This window comes from Kryptolebias marmoratus, linkage group LG13, assembly GCF_001649575.2.
Source record: "Kryptolebias marmoratus isolate JLee-2015 linkage group LG13, ASM164957v2, whole genome shotgun sequence".
NCBI lineage: Eukaryota > Metazoa > Chordata > Actinopteri > Cyprinodontiformes > Rivulidae > Kryptolebias > Kryptolebias marmoratus.
In genome coordinates this window covers 1,343,067-1,363,574 of record NC_051442.1, presented here as the reverse complement: position 1 = coordinate 1,363,574, position 20,508 = coordinate 1,343,067, and the positions used below count along the sequence as shown (strand labels likewise).

The 20,508-nt window shown below is 40.4% G+C and overlaps 1 protein-coding gene across 1 annotated transcript in view; it reads right to left on the bottom strand.

Annotated features, from left to right (window-relative positions):
- sgcd (sarcoglycan, delta (dystrophin-associated glycoprotein)) overlaps positions 1-20,508 on the bottom strand; it is a 202,888-nt gene that overhangs the window by 107,970 nt on the left and 74,410 nt on the right. The window contains exon 3 of the mRNA XM_017432744.3: positions 15,976-16,030. The gene's annotated coding sequence lies outside the window, so the exon portion shown is untranslated. The remainder of the gene's footprint in view (positions 1-15,975; positions 16,031-20,508) is intronic.

Below are 20,508 nucleotides of genomic sequence, written 5' to 3'. Positions count from 1 at the left end.
AAAATTAGCTTTAAGCTGCTGTTTTACAAAAATTAGCTTTAAGCTGCTGTTTTGATAAAATTAGCTTTAAGTTGCTGTTCTGATAAAATTAGCTTTAAGCTGCTGTTTTGACAAAATTAGCTTTAAGTTGCTGTTCTGATAAAAATAGCTTTAAGCTGATGTTCTGATAAAATTAGCTTTAAGCTGCTGTTTTGATAAAATTAGCTTTAAGCTGCTGTTTTGATAAAATTAGCTTTAAGCTGCTGTTCTGATAAAATTAGCTTTAAGCTGCTGTTTTACAAAAATTAGCTTTAAGCTGCTGTTTTGATAAAATTAGCTTTAAGCTGCTGTTTTGATAAAATTAGCTTTAAGCTGCTGTTTTGACAAAATTAGCTTTAAGTTGCTGTTTTGATAAAATTAGCTTTAAGCTGCTGTTTTGCTGGTTTTAGCTTTAAGTTGCTGTTTTGATAAAATTAGCTTTAAGCTGCTGTTCTGATGGTTTTAGCTTTCGGCTGTTGTTCTTTTTCCCCTTTTTTAGCTCATTTATCTGATTAACTTCTGGACTCCAGTGAATCAACCGCAGCCGACACATAAATCCACTTCCTGTTTCCTGTTGGTGTTTCTGACGACAACCAGCAGCTGAACTTCAGCCTCGTCTCTCCTGAGCTCAGCCGAAGCCCGTCTTTAACGATCCCTCTTTAAGGGAACAAAATGTGCAGCGGCTGTCAGCGGCTTTCAGCTGACCAACCAAAAAGAAACGCAGCTTCGGCGCCCCGGGGCCTCAGAGTTTTGTAGTCTGGGGAAGTTTGGACATTTTGGACATTTTGGACACCAATTAAAAGCAGCGAGGTTCACGAAGACGAGGCCGGCGGCAGCAGCTTGGAACGGAAAGCGGCTGAGGGACAGAGCATCGTTTGCTTTCAGATAATTACAGCTTCAGCTCCAGGTGACAGTGACGCTAACGAGGCCGTCGTTAACACGAACAGCCGCTGCTGACAGCGCGACCGAAGAAAATTACCCTCCGCCGAACGAAGCCCACCTCTGCCGGAGGAAAATAAGAACAGAGTCTTCGACAGCCGGCGTGGATTAAACGAGAAAAGAGACATCGAGAGTCAAGTTCCATACCTGAGACCATTCAAGATGGCCGCCACGGCTACATGCCCACAGCAAAACGACCAATGGAGTCAAAATTTGAATCTGACGCCAACATTTCCCAACATGAGATCTTAGTTTGAAACTCTGGCGGGCGACATGTATTCCTTCAACAAAACCCCAAACATTAAACTTTATAAGAAAACAGCAGCAAAAAACGGAATCTTCCCTCGTTAGAAAAGGAGCTAAAAGCACTTTTTATTAAAAACGATCAGAAAATTAAAACCAGTAAAAGAGAAATCAAAGCTTTTTAAAAGTCAAGATGATTTTATTTTGAAAATTTATGTTTAATTAGTGTCGATACTTTTCCAGATAAGAGACTCAACTGGTTGGATTTGAACTTGATGAAACCCGCCTGGCTTTGGTTTAATTAGACTGAAGTCCTTTTTTCTTGAGAAACAAAAACACATTTATGAATATTTATAAATATAAAATAACGTCTGATAAGAAGATAACACCTTTCATTACTTTAAAACTCAGAATCACAGCAGAAGCAGAAAAACTGCTTTTAAGGTTAAAGTTTAAAAGCGTAAAGGACTGAAGTCTGTTCCTGTCAGAAGAAAAGGACGATTGTCCTCTGAGGACATTTTAGAGACGATCAAATAAATCCACTTTTTCTTTAGTTTGTTCTGATTTTAAAGTTTAAAGGTTGAGAAACGACAAGCTTTAAGTCAGAATGTTGAACAAAAACTTCTCAGGAAGTCGAAATGATGATAAAACCAAACTTTTATTGGTGTCAGACGTGATGCAGCCGAATGAATGTTTATAGGTTTTAATAATAAATAAATGTATATATTTGTGTTTTAGCTCCTTCTAAAGGACAACATTTATTTAAAGCTTCAGATATTAAAGTGTGTTTGGTGTTTTGTAGTTTATTCAGTAAAACTACAAATCCCAGAAACAATCGGCGGGTTTTCAAACACCAGTTTGGGTTTTATTCTGTAATAACTGCGTCTGATAGATGATTGACAGCAGCGTTTGTTCTCAGAAATGTCTCAAAGCTGAACAACCGTCTTCATGTCTTCACGGGGCTCAAACCGTCGGTCTGCCGGTTCATCCTAAACGGGCCGTTGTGGCGCCGACACGATCGCAGGACTTTTATTTTACTCTCATCGTCTCGTTACCCACTCTTCCTTCATACGGCCAGGAGGCCCATCTGTCATCCAGCGGCGGCGGCCCCGCCCCCGCCCCCGCCCCCCTCGTTTCTGACTCAATGAACCCACGGTGGCGGAGCCATTTTTCATCCCTCCTCCCCGCAGCAGATGAGTTCATCATCTCCGTCGCCGCGCTCCAACAGAAACGAGGAACGCGCTGCTTCCTGCTCCCCGTTTAAACACGGGCATTCTCCTTGGGCTTCATGTTTCCAGTTTGAGATTTTAACCAGATTCGTCTTATTTTGAAAACCCTGAAAGTTTTTCCTGTTTTTGGTCAGGCTGTCAGCGCGCTCCGTAGTTTTTACTTTTATCGACCAGTAATCTTACAACTAATGAACAATCAGGACCAGTTTAGAGTAAAAAAGATAAGCTTAAAAAAACTAAACATTTGTTTAAAACTCGTATTAACTTTCATCTGTGGAGGATGTTTTCTAATGAAAACCGTTCAAATAATGTGATGTTAAACTATGAAATGCTGCAGAATTTGAATTATTTGTTAATAAAGGTTAAACAAAAAGTGGAAGGAATGAAAGGAAAGCTTTTATTTTGGCAGCAACGCTCGTCTGGAAGTCAAACTGAAGCAGAAAAATGTTAAAAACACGAAGAGTCGACGTTTAGAAATCCTCTGGGACAGATTTTATACAAAAAGAAAAACAGTTAAAAGCAAAAAGGAGACAAAAAAGACCAAAAGGACAGAAATTCTGGCTCTTCGATGGGAATCAAAAATTCTCCAGATCTGAAAAAGCTTTTTTCTTTGGACCTCCTGTAACTTTTAAAATTAATATCCGAGTATTCGTGCACATCTTAAAATACTGATTTTATTCTTGTACAACACTCCAGACTAAACTTTTGAAAGTTTTAGTGTTTATAAGGTCGGATTTACGATAAAGATTCGTTTTTATAAGTATTTTAAGAAAGTCTCTACAAAATAAAAGCAGTTTTCACAAAACTGACTATATGTGCCTGATGGACAAAAACTTTAACTCAGATAAAAACAGATTAAACTTCATGTCAGGAGGAGATCTGAGGATCGTTGGGACAAAGCTTGGCTGAAATTCTTTAAAAAAGGATAAAAGAATCGAGAAAATGGAAGCTAACAGAGTCTGGCTTTAGAGACGTTTCTGGAGGTTGTGTTGAATTAAGAAGTCGAGCATTAATATTAATTTATATCCTTCTAACATCGCGGAGAAGCAGAGAAATGTTTGTTAAAATACAAACTGAAGTTTATAAAAATACAAACTGGATGTTTCTGGATGAGCAGCAAAAAGCAAAGAAAAGGACAAATAAGTCAGAATTTAAATGTTTTAATTTAAAGAATTTATTTCCAGTTCAGTTTTTTCAGTATTTTGATCGTTTTATGAGGATTTAATCCTGAAAGTCGTCCTCCTCGGATGTTTAGGTTTGAAACAAATCTGTCAGCCAATCAGGACACTTCTCTGTCTGTTACGGTTGATTTGCTGCGGCAGCCATCTTGCAAACAAACAGGTACAGGTAATTACATGGTCGCCCTTCGTGTGAGTGAACGTCTCTGGGGGAACAAGTTTAAAGCTCATATCTGCTCATCAGCACCACGTCCATTTCTATGCAAATGTGGGAGTGATGATGAGGCTTGTTGCTTTTAGATGTCTGCCTGCTGTAATGTGTGTCATTAACTGATCTGCTTTTATCAGGGAGGACTGATGTGTTGGCCGCGCTCCCAAAGATACATTTCCACTAATAATTTCTGATCACGTGGTGAACGCAGGCAGAGGGACCTGAACGGGAGCAGACCTACGCTACCGGCTGCTGATAAGAGGAGCGCCGTGTCTGTGGACACCTCATCTGCACTGGAAACCATCCAGCTGTGCTGGGAGCTGCAGTTTTGCCCTCTCAGACTCTCTTCATGAGCACGGCGGGATTAAACCACCGACGAAAAGCTGAACTCAAAGACAGCAAGAGAAGCTAAACGTGTCAAACATCTGCAGCTCAGATCGTTCCTCTGCAGAGAGATCAAATCTACCGACAGCCTCTTCGTCCCATCAGCGCCCACAAAGATTTTATCCACTTTAGAAAGGAAAAGAATCTGATCTGGACCAGTTTTACTGAGGTGGATGTTTTCAGCAGCTTTTAATTGTCTGTTTGTGATGCAAGATTATTCAATCTCTCCAGGATTTCGCAGCATTTTTTGTGATTGTTGCGACTAAAATGCCTGATTTCACGGGGCATTTTCCTAAAAGTTGCAATTTTTTTTTACTAAAATCAATAAACAACCATAACTTTTAATATATAAACCAAAAATACTTCCTAGTTCTGTAAGATAATTCCCAACAAACATTGACATTCTTTATTTGAGAACTTTGACAGCTTCTAAACTGACATTCATGAGCATTTCTGGATTGTCCCTGGTCTGCAGCTCTCCTCACATGTTTTGCAGACACAAAGTGTTTGTCGATGCGTTTATGTTCCATGATTACACTGCAGGACGTGCAAAACAGCTGCAGCTGGGGAGGAAACTGGTTTGCTGAAATCTTTGTGGGCAAATGTGAAGCATTAGCGCACATTTTGGCTTCGGTCGCTGCTCCTGCACGCTCCCGGCATTCTGATGTTAACAGGAAGTGACGTCACGTGTCTTCTTCCTGAGATATTTGGGGTTATTTTGTATTCCACGCTGCACAAACCCATAAAGAAGAGACTAGACCGCAGAAACGGTGGAGAATCACTTTAGAAACAATAAATATTGGGTTAAAGTTGCGATTTCGCGGGGTTTGCTTGGTTTTGCATTAATAGTTGCGATCGCAACATCGCGACACCCTGGAGGGTCTGATTATTAAAAAGTAATGAACGGATTTGGATGAAATTCAGGAAATGTTGAACAAATGATTAAATTCTGGTGCTGGTCGGGATCTTGATCCGGATCCTACGATGGTTTAATGGCCCGGGCGAAGGTTTGATGATGTCATCAGTCCTGTTACGATGACATAATAATGAACCATAATAAATAATATCATTACAGTTATTAGTGCAGAACAGGAAGTCGTTTGCAACGTTCACGTTATGCTCACTGATTACGATGACAATAAATTGGAGATATTGTGCTGCAGGAATCTGAAATTTGCTCAACACGTCTTTCAATTGAAGCTGCTGTGTTTGCAAGAAACGAGCTCGTACTGCATAACAAAGACATCCTGTCAGCTTCGTTTCCTTCACGGTTTTTAAACCTTTCAGGCAGAAATTGCTCCTTGCAGGAAGCTCTCACTCAGAGTCAGATGTGTTTAATTATTCCATCTGGTGCAAATATTTGCAACACAAAGAAAAGTGAAGACTTTCTGACTGACAATGGGTAATTCCTGGTAGAACAAACACTGATCGGTTTTTCAGCGTGAATATAAAGTCGTCAAACTGCAGACTCTCAGGGAGACGGTTCAGACTGAAAATCCTGAGGTCAGTAAAGTCATAATCAGTGCTCATCTTTAGTATGGATTCAATCTCTGAGCCGGGGACTGATCTCCAGCGGCCTCATTACCAAGATCACATAAATACACAGTCTGGGACCTTGATTTGTTCAATAATTCAGAGAGTCTCTCAGCCTGCAGCAGCTGAAGGCGAACACGGAGGACGGTGTTGAAAGAGTGTGTGTGAATAATTGTTCTGGGCAATTAGAGAACGTCAGGCATCACAGCTGGATATTATTTACTGCAGGCAGACGTTGCCTCAACTAGTTTTTCCCTCCTTTTCCAAAATCAAATCAAATTAAAATGAATATTTCAACAATTAAACTTCTTAAAATCCTGGAATTCACATAAAACTTTGCAGAAAGGATGAAATGTTTTCCCCTCGCTGTCAGGAGGCATACGGAGAGAAAAGGACTGTTTTCTGCAGCCCCTGATAATCTGAGGGTAACAACAATCAGTCTTTTACTGTTCATCAGTTCTTTTCTCTCCTCCTACAGAACCGGAGAGAACGCAGACAGAACATCGAAACAATGAGGTTCGACCTTTCAGAGCCGTAAATATCCAAACGATGTGAATTTCCCGTTTGGCATAAAGACAGAAACATCAGTCAGGAAGCTGGACTCAACGGACAGTTTGGTATCATGACCTGCAGTTGTGTAACATTTGGTTGAGTTTATGGTTTTTTGAGGGGGGATTTTAACATGAAATAACTTTAATATTCACTAACTTTTGAGCTGTCCGTCTTGTCTCCAACATGAAACACCGTAAACATAAAAATCAGGGGTGTCGAAGTGTGACACCCCCACACTTCTGTCACTTACGGTCCAGGAATTTATCCCAACACAACCTGACGTTTTGGCACAGTGACCGTTTGTCTGAGGCTTACTTTTTAGGCCTACGTTTGTGTACGCCTGTCCTGTTGTGAGCTTCAACATTTCCCTCGATCGTTATGACCTCCACCGAGAGGTTCTGTCTGTCTTTGTGACAAAATGACTCAAAGTTATGAACAGATCTTCATGAAATATTCAGGAAATGTTTAAACATGGAACAAGTGATTCGATTATGGTGGTGATCCGGTCAAAGGTCAAAGGTTACAGATCCGCCCGTGCTCTAACTCTGCAGCTGGACACCTCGTGGGTCAAGGGTGATCACCATTGATTTCAAAGCTCCTGGGGTCAAAGGTTACAGGTAACTGCTCCTGCATGTGACCCTTCTGTTTCCGTTGGTTTGTTTGTCTGATCAGGTAAAAACTAATGAAATGTTGGATTAAATCCTGATCCGGATCGTTCTGTGGCCTCTTCTACAGTTTATAAACCAAAACTTCCACATTTTGTTTCAGATTATTATAAATTCAGTTTATGGAAGGAGCTTCAGGCATCTGTTCAGAAAGTTTTCAGTTTGAACCTTGAATTTCGGTCAGCTGAGTCCAATATTACCGTTTCATTTTCACACAAAAAAAAGGAAAGTGAATTTACAAAATCCTCCGTTTTCTGTTGTGTTAAAATCTGAACCGCAGCACAAAGTTCAGCCAAGCCTCGCTCCGCTCGAGTAAAACTTTTAAACTCTGCAGAGGTCAAAGTTGTGCAGACGGGCAACATTTATCTGGACATAAAGCTTTTAAAAACCATCAGAAATGGTAATCGTCCGAGCTTTATCAGCTGAAATGTTTACAGTCCGGGCCGAAAAGACCGAACTCCGAATGTTCGGCTTGAGTTATAAACCGCGAGGAGGAAGAGGAGTGGAGACGATTAAATAAGAGAAAAGTACAATAAAAACAAAGCAATAAAAGACCCACTAGAGTCTGCCAAAGGCAATTAATTAGATTTACCATCTGCACCACAGCCAGTATATTATTGGGAAAATTAGAACATCTCTGTTCATACTGTGTGTTTCAGCAAAGTGTAAAATTTGATATTTATCAACTTTTTTGCAGAGACCAGAAGGCACAACAGCAACCCAGAGACAAACTTTAAGATCAAATATTCACTCAGACTTTCAGGACTAACAAAAAACTTCAGAGCAAACATTTTGGGTTGAAAAGAATAAATCAATAAATCTTTGAATCCGAACCATCTGGCTAGTTTTTTCCTAAATGACCAAAGAGATTTATAAAGAGCCAGAAGCAGGGAGATGTCAGGGATCTCCACAACGGATGAGCTTCAGATCCAAACAACAGAGAAGCCTGCTGTAAAAAACGGAGAGACGGAATCTGGTCTTTACAGCCAAACGTTGCTACAGTTGGTTTTATGTGGAAACAAACCTGTCATACAAAGACATGCTCAGCTTTGGGTCTGTATGTCAGACCCTCCAGGATTTCGCGATGTTGCGATCGCAGCTATTAACGCAAAATCAAGCAAACCCCGCAAAATTGCAACTTTTTGCAACTTTACCAAAAACACTGCAACTTTAACCCAATATTTATTGTTTCTAAAGCGATTCTCCACCGTTTCTGCGGTCTAGTCTCTTCTTTGTGGGTTTTGTAGCGTGGAATACAAAATAACCCCAAATAACTCAGGAAGAAGACACGTGACGTCACTTCCTGTTAACCTCAGAATGCCGGGAGCGTGCAGGAGCAGCGACCGAAGCCAAAATGTGCGCTAATGCTTCACATTTGCCCACAAAGATTTCAGCAAACCAGTTTCCTCCCCNTAATCATGGAACATAAACGCATCGACAAACACTTTGTGTCTGCAAAACATGTGAGGAGAGCTGCAGACCAGGGACAATCCAGAAATGCTCATGAATGTCAGTTTAGAAGCTATCAAAGTTCTCAAATAAAGCACCTTTTGTTGGGAATTATCTTACAGAACTAGGAAGTATTTTTGGTTTAGATATTAAAAGTTATGGTTGTTTATTGATTTTAGTAAAAAAAAAAAAAAAAAAATCGCAACTCCGGAAAATGCTCTGTGAAATCCTGGAGGGACTGATTATGTGTAGATGTGCATTATTTATTATCGGTGCATAGTGTTTTTTGCTGCAGTAACGTGCAAATTTCCCCATCGTAGGATCAATAAAGTTCATCTCATCTTATCTTAACCAGGTTTAAGATAAAAGCGACATGTTTAATTACTGACGCAGCTAAAAACGACCATCCTGTCCGTGACTTCCTCTCACACATGGGCAGAGTTTTTTTTTTAGCTCTGCAAAGAAGCATTTTCAGTTTAGATCTCAGCTCGCTCTATATTTGCAAATTTATGACTATAAACAACACTTTCATTCATCCAGAGACAGTGAGGAGAGCTGCAGACCAGGGACAATCCAGAAATGCTCATGAATGTCAGTTTAGAAGCTCTCAAAGTTCTCAAATAAAGCACCTTTTGTTGGGAATTATCTTACAGAACTAGGAAGTATTTTTGGTTTATATATTAAAAGTTATGGTTTTTCATTGATTTTAGTAAAAAAAAAAAAATTGCAACTTTTAGGAAAATGCCCCGCGAAATCAGGCATTTTAGCCGCAACAATCACAAAAAATGCCCGCCAAATCCTGGAGGGATTGATTTATGTAAAAATACTGACAAAAAACATCCACATCTGCTTCATGAAGGAAGAATATTTCAGCCGCTGCTCTTCATAAATTAAGGTCTGAATGGTTGGTGACAGGAAACTTTCTGACCAGAGTTTATATCAAAAAGATTCCTGCCAACCATTAAAACACAAAAAAAAAAATGATTAAAGTTACACAGCCTTGCTTTTAAAGAAATAAAGAATTCAAAATAACCTTCAAATCCAATTAAAAAGGCAAAATATAAAAAGGTTTTTAGAAACGTTTGTCTTTTCCTGATTTCTGTTCTGTTTGTTGGTGTTAAAGCTTCTTCATGTCTTTAAATCCACTGAGACGAAACACAATTTGTCTAATTTAAAAAGCCCGTCAGTTCTAGATGTTTATTTCTAACTTTTAAAAAGTTTTACACAGTCTTCACACTGCGGCCCCCCTCTATAAAAAGAGGGGTAATGATGCACTTTTTTTTTTAAAAACAGTTTACTAGAAGATGATTTCGGATCATTGAGTGCCCCGAAGCTGGAAATGTGGAAATGAAACGACTCCCTAATGCAACGAGATCAATTATTTCATCATTTATCTTTAGCTTGAAGCAGAGGTTCATTAGTTTCTTTTTTGTCGAGTCACAACAACCCCACCAGCTTCAATTTGTGCTCTCTTCACCTCTTTTCTCACGGCTGCATCTCATCACTTCATCCGTTCATCTGAAAGCGCCTGCCAATCATTTTCCTTCTTCTCCTCAGCCTCGCATCCTTCCTGATCCACTTTTGCTTTCACTTCATTCCTCGTTTGGATTCGCTCTTTTTCTTTACCAGCTCTTATTATGCATGCTATTCCAGTCGTTTCCTCCTCGTATCAAACGGGAAAATGACCAGAGACGGTGACGTTTTCGCTGCAGAGAGCTCCCAGCTGAGCTCCTGCTGGATTTCCGTTGTAATCTCTCGCCGTACGGGGAAGGTCAAACCGTTAACATCGTCTTCCCCAACAGCGCTGGAATAATCTCACTGTCATTGCACTCATGTATGGAGGTCACTGTACTCCGCGGAGAAACCTTGCAAGTTTTGTGTAGCAATTAATTACCATCACGGCGTTGGGCACATATGGAGGTAATAACACACAGCCTCAGAGGAGAGGGTTTCCTGCAGGCGTTATTTCTGCTTTAAAACGACAAACTTCAGTCGTTTTCCTCCTTTACTGCTTTTGTTGTTAACTTGGAGATTAGAGGATAGAGTTTGTTGGTTATTTTCAACATTATTTACTTCAAACAGCTGAAATTTCTGTTAAATCTTTAAAAACAAAAGACATTAGCCCCGTCTAAACTCTTGCAGTTATGTTTGTTTATATTCACATTAATATATTAAAATACACAGAAAAACCATTTTTAGATTGGCTAAAGATCGTCTCAGAACTGATGTAGCTTATTCAAGATCAAAATTCAGGATGAAGCGAAACAGACGTACGTAAAAACTAAAAAACTTTGTCTTTGCTCCAGTTTTAGTGGGAATGTCACATCCGCTACACCAGGGTTTTTAAAAAAGATCCATATCTCCTGGTTTATGATTCAAAATGAACAAAATTTTTAAAATTCCCACTTTGAAAAGCAGTTTTAACTAAAAACCAGCGTTCCCTGAAGGAATGTTTATCATGGAGGCCACAGTTTTAGAGACGATTCTTAGATAAACTCACCAGATTTTAACTCAACATCTGTAACATTGACTTACAGACATCGCTGTGTTTGCTAAGGATTTATTAGCTGAGGCGGCCATGTTGACTCCAAAGGTTCATTGGTTGATGTTCATCCAATAATTACTTTGACCGTTTCAACAAAATTTGTTCCTTGGATACTGAGATATTTGCTGCTCGGTGTTTGTTTCTGATTATTTAGTATTTTCTGTTCGCAGCAGCAGGAAGGAGTGTTTGGACTATGTTCTTGTTTTTGTCTCAAAGACTCGTCCTCCAGAGTCCTGCCTGCGTATTTCTTCCTACGTGCTTATGCCCCCTTCATAAAAATTCTTTTTTCTTTGTTCCATTTCTACCTATGCTCTTGCTTTCCTTCCCGGACCGCCGGCATTGCTAACGGGACTCTTTGAGGCGCTTCCTTCAGAAGAAGTTGGATCGCCGTTGGGAGCCTTTGGAGACCTGCCCGACTGTCACCTGCCCCTTTCTGCTTCTCCATCCCGGCATCCATTTCCTCCTCTGTCCAGAAGTCGCCCTCCTCTTCATTTTTGTGACCGTCTCACTCTTCTGCGTCTCTGACTCCCGTCTTTTCGCCTCGGAGGCTCATGCAGAGTAATCGGCAGTAAAACCGCTGCTCAGCCCTCCCTGAACATTATACTGTCAAAAATAAAATTAGGGTTTGTGAAGATAAACTTTTATAGTTCTATACTAGCTGCTCCTCAAACTTCAGAAGATTTTATGTATTTTTTAAGGTGATTTCTCTGTGAAAAGGGCAGCCAAATACTGCGCACAGGTCTTTATTTACATAAATGCTTTTCAGTTTTAGTCATTTGTGTCACTGTTGTCCCTGATAGGTGATCCATAATTTAAAACTTTATTCATGAAAGACCAGCTCTATTCAGATAATATAAAAAATGTCAAACCTTTTGAAAATGTGCTTCATAAACTAAAGTTTGTCAAAAAGTTTAGGACATGCAAGATGAAGGCATACAAACTTACTAAGCTAGTAATATGTACTGGTTCTCACAGTTTGGAACGCAGCTTCTACCGGCACCTCCGGTACTTTCGTACAGTTTGGAAAGGAAAAAACTGGACCAGGAGTAAAACTACCAACAAAGGAGGTTTAAAAAATGAAACAAAAAACATTACAAATCAAGCTGATGGAAAGCAAAAAAATTAACCCCTAACTTTACAAAAGACAACATTTTTAACTCTATAAGCTTGCAGCCCTCCCAGCTGTTTTATAAACTGATCTGAAACATCCAGAGAAACAAATTGGCACCAATGTATTAAATATTTGACTTTTTTTTTTAGGTAACATGCTGTAAATTAGTGTTATATATAATAATAAAAACTAACGTTTAACCTAAATTGAGTATATCTTAACCACCGTATGTACCAGTTTTCATTGATAGAATATAGTTTAAAAAGTCAGGTGATATTTTCCAGCAGCACAGTAGAGTACAGCAGGGATATTTATTCAAATAGTATTTATGTAAATTCACAGAACTGCCTTCAATCACAGGTGAAGTCTGGTTTTTTGCTTCGTGAAGCAGCAGAGAAGCCCAGGTGTCTCCCCTAAATTCGGGCCCACGCAGCATATGTTTCAGGTGTGATGGGACCCAGGTGTCTCTTCCTGTTGAATTCGTTTTACTGACGCAAAAACAATTCAAAAGGCGCAGAGATCAGTCAGCTGCATTTTGGCACATATCATGTTTCCGGAGCGGTTAGGCTGATTTCACAGTTGTTTCCTAAAGCGAGGAAACAGAAGTGGTTTTATGAAATAAAACAGAGCCGAGGCGAGAGGCGACGCCAGGAGCAATAACAAACGTTTCTGTGCTTCAGGACGTGTCGGCTTGTTTTTCTGACTTTTACTTTGTTGGCAACAGACCTTAAAATACACCGAACTTCAGCAGGATCTTCACTGATGCATAAAAACTTTAACTTCTGGCAGCATCCAGAACTGTCTGAGGCTAATTTGACACATTTAAGTAGAAGCGAAGGAGAGGAAGGTTGTCTAATATAGTTGCAGAGCCTGATTAATTTTTACAATCTTTCCTTTTTGGATCATATTTATGCATGTTGCACATGATCTTTACTTGTTAGCTTTATTTTAGAAGAACTGCAGCTCCTGTAGGTCCACCAATCACATTTCTGCAGAAGTTTCTTTTTTCTCCCTGCGGATGTAAATCCTGAGCAGCTTCTGTAGAATAATATTTAATATTCTCTTTCCATTCTGGTTCTTTATGTTTGCGGGCTCGCCCTGAAGCATTCATGGTTCTGTCTTTATTTATTCTCCAACTGAACTGCATCATATTTCATCCAGTTCTTTATATTGCAACATTATCCTGGCAATGAATATGCATTTTTTGGTATTAGCAAGGTAAGATTTGTTTGGAAAAAGGCAAATAAAAGTATGAATTTAAAGCTGGAAGGCTAGTATTTAGTGGTTGCATGCTAATGAATCTGCAGAATGGTGCACTTACAGAAGATTGGTCCATACCTTCTATAACCTAAAATAAATGAATGTTTAGGAGGGCTGGTTAACAGAAGGTTTGTTTTTAGTTGGGAAAAGTGTCTGATTAACCAAAGAAATGTCAAGTAAAGTCAACAACCAATAAATTCTTTCTGTCCTTACGTTCCATCAGCCGTATGGTTTGGAAATGAGCAGCTTTCTTTTTGATGGGAAACAGACAAAGATTTTACTTGAGCAAACAAACCACACACATTATTTAAAAAAACACAAATTAGGTGAAGATATTCTGACCGTAGAGTATGACTGTTCCACAGAAAACTCCAAAAAAAATGAGACTCAATGAGAGTTTGGGTGAACGGTTGGAGAGAAATCCAGAGAAACACACCGGTTCAAAGAAGATGTACAAACTGTAGAAGAAGAGTAAAGATTATTGAAAAGAAAAATTAGTTTGGAAAACTTAGAGAGCTGGTTTAAACTCCAATGGGAACCAGGTTCTCTTGTTGTGCTAAAATGAATTTGATGGAGAATTTGTTTTTTTGCTGACGTTTATACAACATACTGCTACCAAAAGTCAGCACAATATTCTCAGCTGAGCGGCACGTTTTGATGTATTTGCATTTGTCAAAGCTGCAGGAGTTGCAATAAGTTGTACAAGTCCTTGGATGCTAATATATTAGCAACATTAAAAATAAAAAATGTTAGATTTAACTCATCACAACGGTGCCATTTTATGCATCAGTGGTTGAATTTATCAGAAATACAAGGATTTAGAGCAGATAAAACATTGCAATGTATTGTTTATCCAAACAAAGCCACAAAATGTCACATTACCAGCTTCAGGCCATATTTCCCACTCCTACATTCAATTTTTTAAAGATCTGAAACTTCATTTCTTTCTGCCAGTACAAACTTCAGTAAACTTATTAATCTGGCAACTAAAGATGTCTGAAAAACCAAACCAACAGTAATCTTCAGGAACTGTTTTAAACAGATATAAAATAGTTTTTCAGTCAGCAGAAGGTTGAATTAAAAATGGTTTTGTAATCCAAGGCAGGCGGTGATTTTGTCTGTTTTGTGGATCTGTTAGAAAACTCTCAGAAAGTGATTACACTTTGGAGTGGACCTGATTCAAGATGGCCGCCACAGCCAACTGATCTTTGACAACAAACTCAGTCAGTTTTACAAACATTAGGGTCAAACTTGGTGTGGTAGTAGCCGAGTCATCCCCACCGTGGACTCTGAGGGCTACACGTTGTGCGTCTTTGTTGGTTGAAACTCTGCCATTAAATATTATCAGCTCTGTTAGCAAAATATCTTGTGAACCCTTGGCTCAATTGTAATGAAACTCTGAGAAAATCCTCATCAGATTATATCTACAACTGAATAACTGATTCAAGATGGCCACCACTCAAAGATGGCTTCTGGTGCTTGTCCTGCATCACCCTGTGCACATTTGGTCCTCACACGCCACACTTTGTATTTCTCACGCACAAAAACACACGCACGCAGTCTTTTTGTCACTTTAACGCTATATTTAGCGAGTTTTCAGATCCGTCTAGCATTTTTTTAAAGCGACTAGCGACAAATCTAGTGATTTTGGCGGCTAAATGTGAGAAAGCACTCATTCTGCAGCGTACNCGTAAGCCCCGCCCACTTCCCCAAGCACTGACAGCTGTCAATCTCCCAGCAGAGAGGAGACCCGCTCATCTGATGACAGAGAGCTAAAGATGGAGAGGCAGAAAGATAAAGATGGAGGCAGGAAAGAAAGCTTTTCAAAGTGGTTGAAAGGCAGCAGGAAGTTGTGTCTGAGCATCAAGAGGAGGCCTGGAAATGTTCAGGTTAGCTAATAAATAACAAGTTCCAGCTGTTTACTGATCAGTATTTACAACCTAACAGCTGAGAGGATGGAGAGAAAGATCCAAACATGAGAGCCCTGATCTGAAGCAGCTATGATATGTGTTTAATTCAAATTAATTGATCAGAATTCAGGAAAATCCTGTTGAATCTGTGATGTTTGTGTGGATTTCTGGGAGGGATGTTTTAAAGACATGATCAGCTGATGAACAGATAAGCTGGTTTTATACAACTGTATATATTTAGGCAGACAGACTTAAACACAGATAATGTGATACTTTCCCAAATGTTGGCAGGAATCTGAGAGTCTTCCCTAAAACACACTTCAAGCACCAACAGGTTTGACCAACATGGCTCAGGGACACATATTCCTTCAAAGATTCAGATTTGTTTAGCTTGTTTGGTTGTCGAGCACCAGATAAAGACGGATGAAGAAAACCAACGCGTCACCAGAACCAGTGGATCCAAACTGGTGGTTCGGCTGTAAAGATTGTCGTGTTTTCACAGCCACTCAGGACAAGAGTTGTTGGAAATTAATTCTTTCTCTAAACTTCAACAGAAAGTGCAGAAAATAAACTTTTTATGGCGAGGTTTTGCAAAAACTTAAGAACTTTTTTGTTTAGCTGCAGCTTCCCCCCCCGTCACTGACAACCTTCATTTATCAGTTTCACCCAGGCGGCTTCGCAGTATAAGAGCAGATGCATGACACAACATAAACGCTGAAATTAGAGGCTGAAACCCACAAACACTCACCTCAGTGTGCTGATCTGGAGTATCTGACAGGGTCCGGGGGGATTCTTTTAATCACCTAAAATGAGAAAGTAGAAAGATCCGGTCAGCATATGAAGGAGGGGCTGACTCTAAGCTGATCAGCTCATCCCAGACGAATATTATTTCCCAAGTTTCTGCGGTCAGGTGGTGCTGACGGCAGATCAGCCCTCCCACTGTTAACCGAGTGGACCGGATCAGCAGAATCTGACCCAGAACCCCTCAGAAGTGAAGCAGCGTGGAGCTGTGGAGGTCACTCGTTTCAGGAGACACTTCTGCTGCTCAGACGTTTGTTTTCATGTCAGATCTCAGGAAACAGCAGCCAAAAACTGATTAAAAGGGGTCAGCTGCGGTGGAACCACATTTATTTTAACACAATTTATCCTCACTTCCACAGGAAGCTCTTTCTGTGGTCAAATTAACATAAAATAAATATAAACAAAACATTGATTTTTATTGTCCATAAGAAAATAAAGAGCAGGACTTTTTAGAAACAAAAAGAAAACATGTAGAGACAGCAAGAACCTCTGCATGTGATAAAAAATACATAAAAGTACATTTAGTTCTCTCCTATGATACTTTAAATATGTGAAATTTAAGATGAGATTTAATGCATTAAAACAAAACTTATTAATGAACCAAATAATGTCTGCTAACAAAGAGGTCTTGTTTTAGAAAGAACACGTTCAACTTAAAGATGTATCGTATTTTCCAGACTATAAGGAGCACTTAAAAGCCTTCAGTTTTCTCAAAAAAACCTTATAAACATAAGAAGTCGTGATGTTTTAGTACGATTTTGGTTAAACTACAAAGCCGCGGAGTTTGCAGCATCAAGGCTCAGTTGGAGTCGTGCAGGGCTCCGCCCACGGCGAGCGGTGGAGGCGTTTATGCTTGACGCTTACGTCGGTGCAGTACTGTTTGATTATCTTTGTGATCTTTCATAGAGGGATCATATAAACGCTAAAACAGGCGAACCAGCTCCGCTAGACTACCAAGATCGGCCATTTTAAACAGAGCGGTCCGCGCAAAGTTACAAAAATTAGGAGGTGCGTCTTATACATTAGTGATGGGACAATCTGAGGCCAGGGTTCGAGGCGTGGACCGAGTAAAAGGGGGCGTGTCCGATGAAGCCCCGCAAAACCACGTGATCAACAACAAACGAGGCCTCGCGTTACATCTGCCACGTCATTGCTTCGTTTTGTGTATCGTTTTTCAAAATAAAAGCACTACAAACCCTCTTGCTTCGTGGTTTGGTAGCAGTTTTCATCAGCAGTGGTTGAAAAAGAGAAAAACCTCTCATATCTGGGATCTACAACACACTAAAGTCCAACATATCTTCATCGTCAGATAAGAAAACCCAACAACCACTGATGGACAGGGATCAGATTGGCTACAAATCATTTTAATAATTAAATAGGATTTAATTGATTCTCCTGTTACTGAACATGAGTTTGATGAAAACTTTGAGACAAAGCTGTTAGTTTCACCAGCAGGTGTCACTAGTGAGCGATGAATGAAGCATCAAGTAATGAAGCTTTTTGCAAAGCAAAGTGTTGGAAAGCTTCATTGGCCCATCACTATTGTATATGACAAAAGTTTGGAAATGGACCATTCATTGACAGTGCGTCTTATAATCCTGTATAAGTTTTCTACATGAGAAATAATAAAAACAAACTAAGGAAGCTTTGAAGGGGTCTGCTGTTTCTACTGAATGAAGCTGATTGGTTGTAGACAGGCATCCAGACAGAACTTTTAATAAAATCCACAGTTTAGGGTAAAAATGGTTGCCGTTTGTTCGCCGTTATCTCCGGGCCGAGTCAACAGTTGGATTGTTGCGGCGGTGATGAACCCGAGCCGGCCGTGACGCCACAGACAGACACACCTGGCGTTTATTGAATCTTTTAAGTTCCCGTTTAAGAAGTTAGCAGCTCAGCAGAGCCGACATATGGAGGCTTAAAAATGTGGACGAATCAGCAGCATTTACTTAACAGCAACTCATAAAAGTGCTCTGAAAATAAGGCTTATTGATGGTAAAAGGTTTAGCGGCGGTGTGCGTGCAGCTGCAGGTAACGTACGGACACAGATGAAGCATTAAAGCTAAAGCTGCTCAGGTTTCAGTTACTCCTCCGCCCACCGGAACATCTCTCTAATCTCTCACATGAATGTTGCCTCCGATGTGGGCTGAACGTCCCACAGCTCATGAATAAACACCTTTACTGCTAATCGCATTTAAAACTGAAGAACGCCTCTCAGAGATTCAGTTCAAGATGGCCACCAGAGCAACATGCTGCGAGATGCGTCTCTTTTCACCAAGTTCTGGCTGTTTTTGTCGTTAAAAGATGAGTTTTGGCAGCCGGGTAGATTGAAATCCTCCCAGTTCAGGAGATATTTTGCTAACAGTGCAGACAAACGAACAGACAATGGCGGGCGATGTTCAGGGAAGAGTTGGGATTTTTTGCTAAATGCGATCAGGAATAAAGCCGTTTATAGATACAGAGTGGAGGAAACTATTATTTAATCCACCTAAAGTTAAAGAAAAGAACAAACATGACGTAAAAAGTCAATCTTGTTTCTTATCACTGAGGAAATAAACCCTGAGATCTGAGCTGACACATGATGGATCCATTCAGAACACCTTCCTGGACCCGGTTCTGGGAACCAGGGTTCGGGTTGGGGTTTTCAGCATCATGAAGCTGGATCTGTTACCATGGAAACAGGTGCTGGAAACCAAACCGGCTTCTGTAACAGAGACCAAGGCTCCGCCTCTCAACCAACCAATATCCTCCAAATTAGAAAAAGGAAACTGTTAAAAAGCCGCGCTTGTTTTTGTTTGTTTGTTTGTTTTAAACTGCTCATCAGGTGAACGAGAATATTTTTGCTCGCTTGTTACCAAAAAGTCTCTCGAACCACCGGACCGGATGTCATTGAACCTACAGAAACTCACCAGGATGTAAACCTTTAACTATTATCCTTTAGTGGTCAGCCTGATTCAAGATGGCTGCCAACGACGAGCGAGCTTGAAACACACAAACAGCTGAAACTGATCCGAGCTAATCGCGGTGTGGTAGTAGCTGAGGGTCAGTTTGAAGTGGAAGCCAATGGTTGAATGTTTTCTGTCCTTCCTGTGATGTAACGGGCAAGCCACGCCTCCTCCTCCCTCCTCCTTGGTTCCATTAAATGTTTCGTCTTTAAAGCAAAGAGTTTTCGCTCGCGGCGTGCGGCCGTCCTGCTGACACTCCCACCCGTGTCCCGTTAGTTAATCACTTCCTCTGTATTCCAGGCGGACGGCACACGAGCGCAGCATCCGTTCCAGACCCCGCCGCCCAATTAGAGCAGGGATGTGAATTAATGTGCAGTTCGGGGCAGGTTAATGAAGGGTGGCGCGGATCTGCTGAGGACTCAAATTAAAAACTGTATCCTCCGCCTGAACAAAGTTTCTCCCCGGGTTCTTTCACCTCCGGCGCCCTGTTATCACGTTGGTGCCGCTTTGTGTTTTTGCTCTTTAAATTAAAACGGCTGTGGGGGGGGGGGTCCGCTGTCGCCATTTCCCCACAAAAAAAACTATTTCATCAATCAGTCAAATCAGGAGGAGGGATGTTTAGAATAATTACAACATTCCAGAAGAAACATTGAAGGGTTTCACCTCCAGCATCCATCAGCTTTCAGAGTTACTCTGTAACAATCTGAGAAGGGAAACGAACATCAGAACATCACAAAAATATTCTCATTTTCCTGATGAGACGTTTAAAAAGGTGCAAAATCAGTGAATAAAGCCTAAAAGTTTCACTTCAAGTCGAACATTTTTACAGCAAAATGAGCAAAAATCATCAAATTTAAACTGAAAACGGTTCAGATCTAAACTTTAGTGTTGATTAGCTGTGGCAGCCATCTTGGATTGGATTGACTCCAGCAGTTAACCAGTTTTAGATCTTTGTGCTCCTGGAGATATTTTGCTAACAGACAAACATATGCATCAGTCTCAGCTACTACCACCCCGGTGTCTGTACGGTTGCTGCCATTTTCTGCGTTTTGCACGAACTGTTAGCTGTGGCCGCCATCTTGAACTGGACTGAACTGCAGATGTTCGCCCAGTGATGACTCAGGAGATATTTTGCTAACAGACAAACACGTTATCGCTCCACCTTTGCCGAGAGTCCGACTGGTGTGGACGGGTCAAACCTGCAGCTTAAGATCAGCTGAAAACAGATTTAAAACAATTTTAATTCTTCAAAACTGCAGAAGCAACTTCTTAGCATTCAGAAGAGTTGGGATCCATTGGTCCTGTCTGGTCTGGTCCCACTTGTTGCCTTCAAAGCCGTCAGTCATCAGATTTATCAGACCCTCCAGGATTTCGCGATGTTGCGATCGCAACTATTAACGCAAAATCAAGCAAACCCCGCAAAATCGCAACTTTCTCGCAACTTTAACCCAATATTTATTGTTTCTAAAGTGATTCTCCACCGTTTCTGCGGTCTAGTCTCTTCTTTGTGGGTTTGTGTAGCGTGGAATACAAAATAA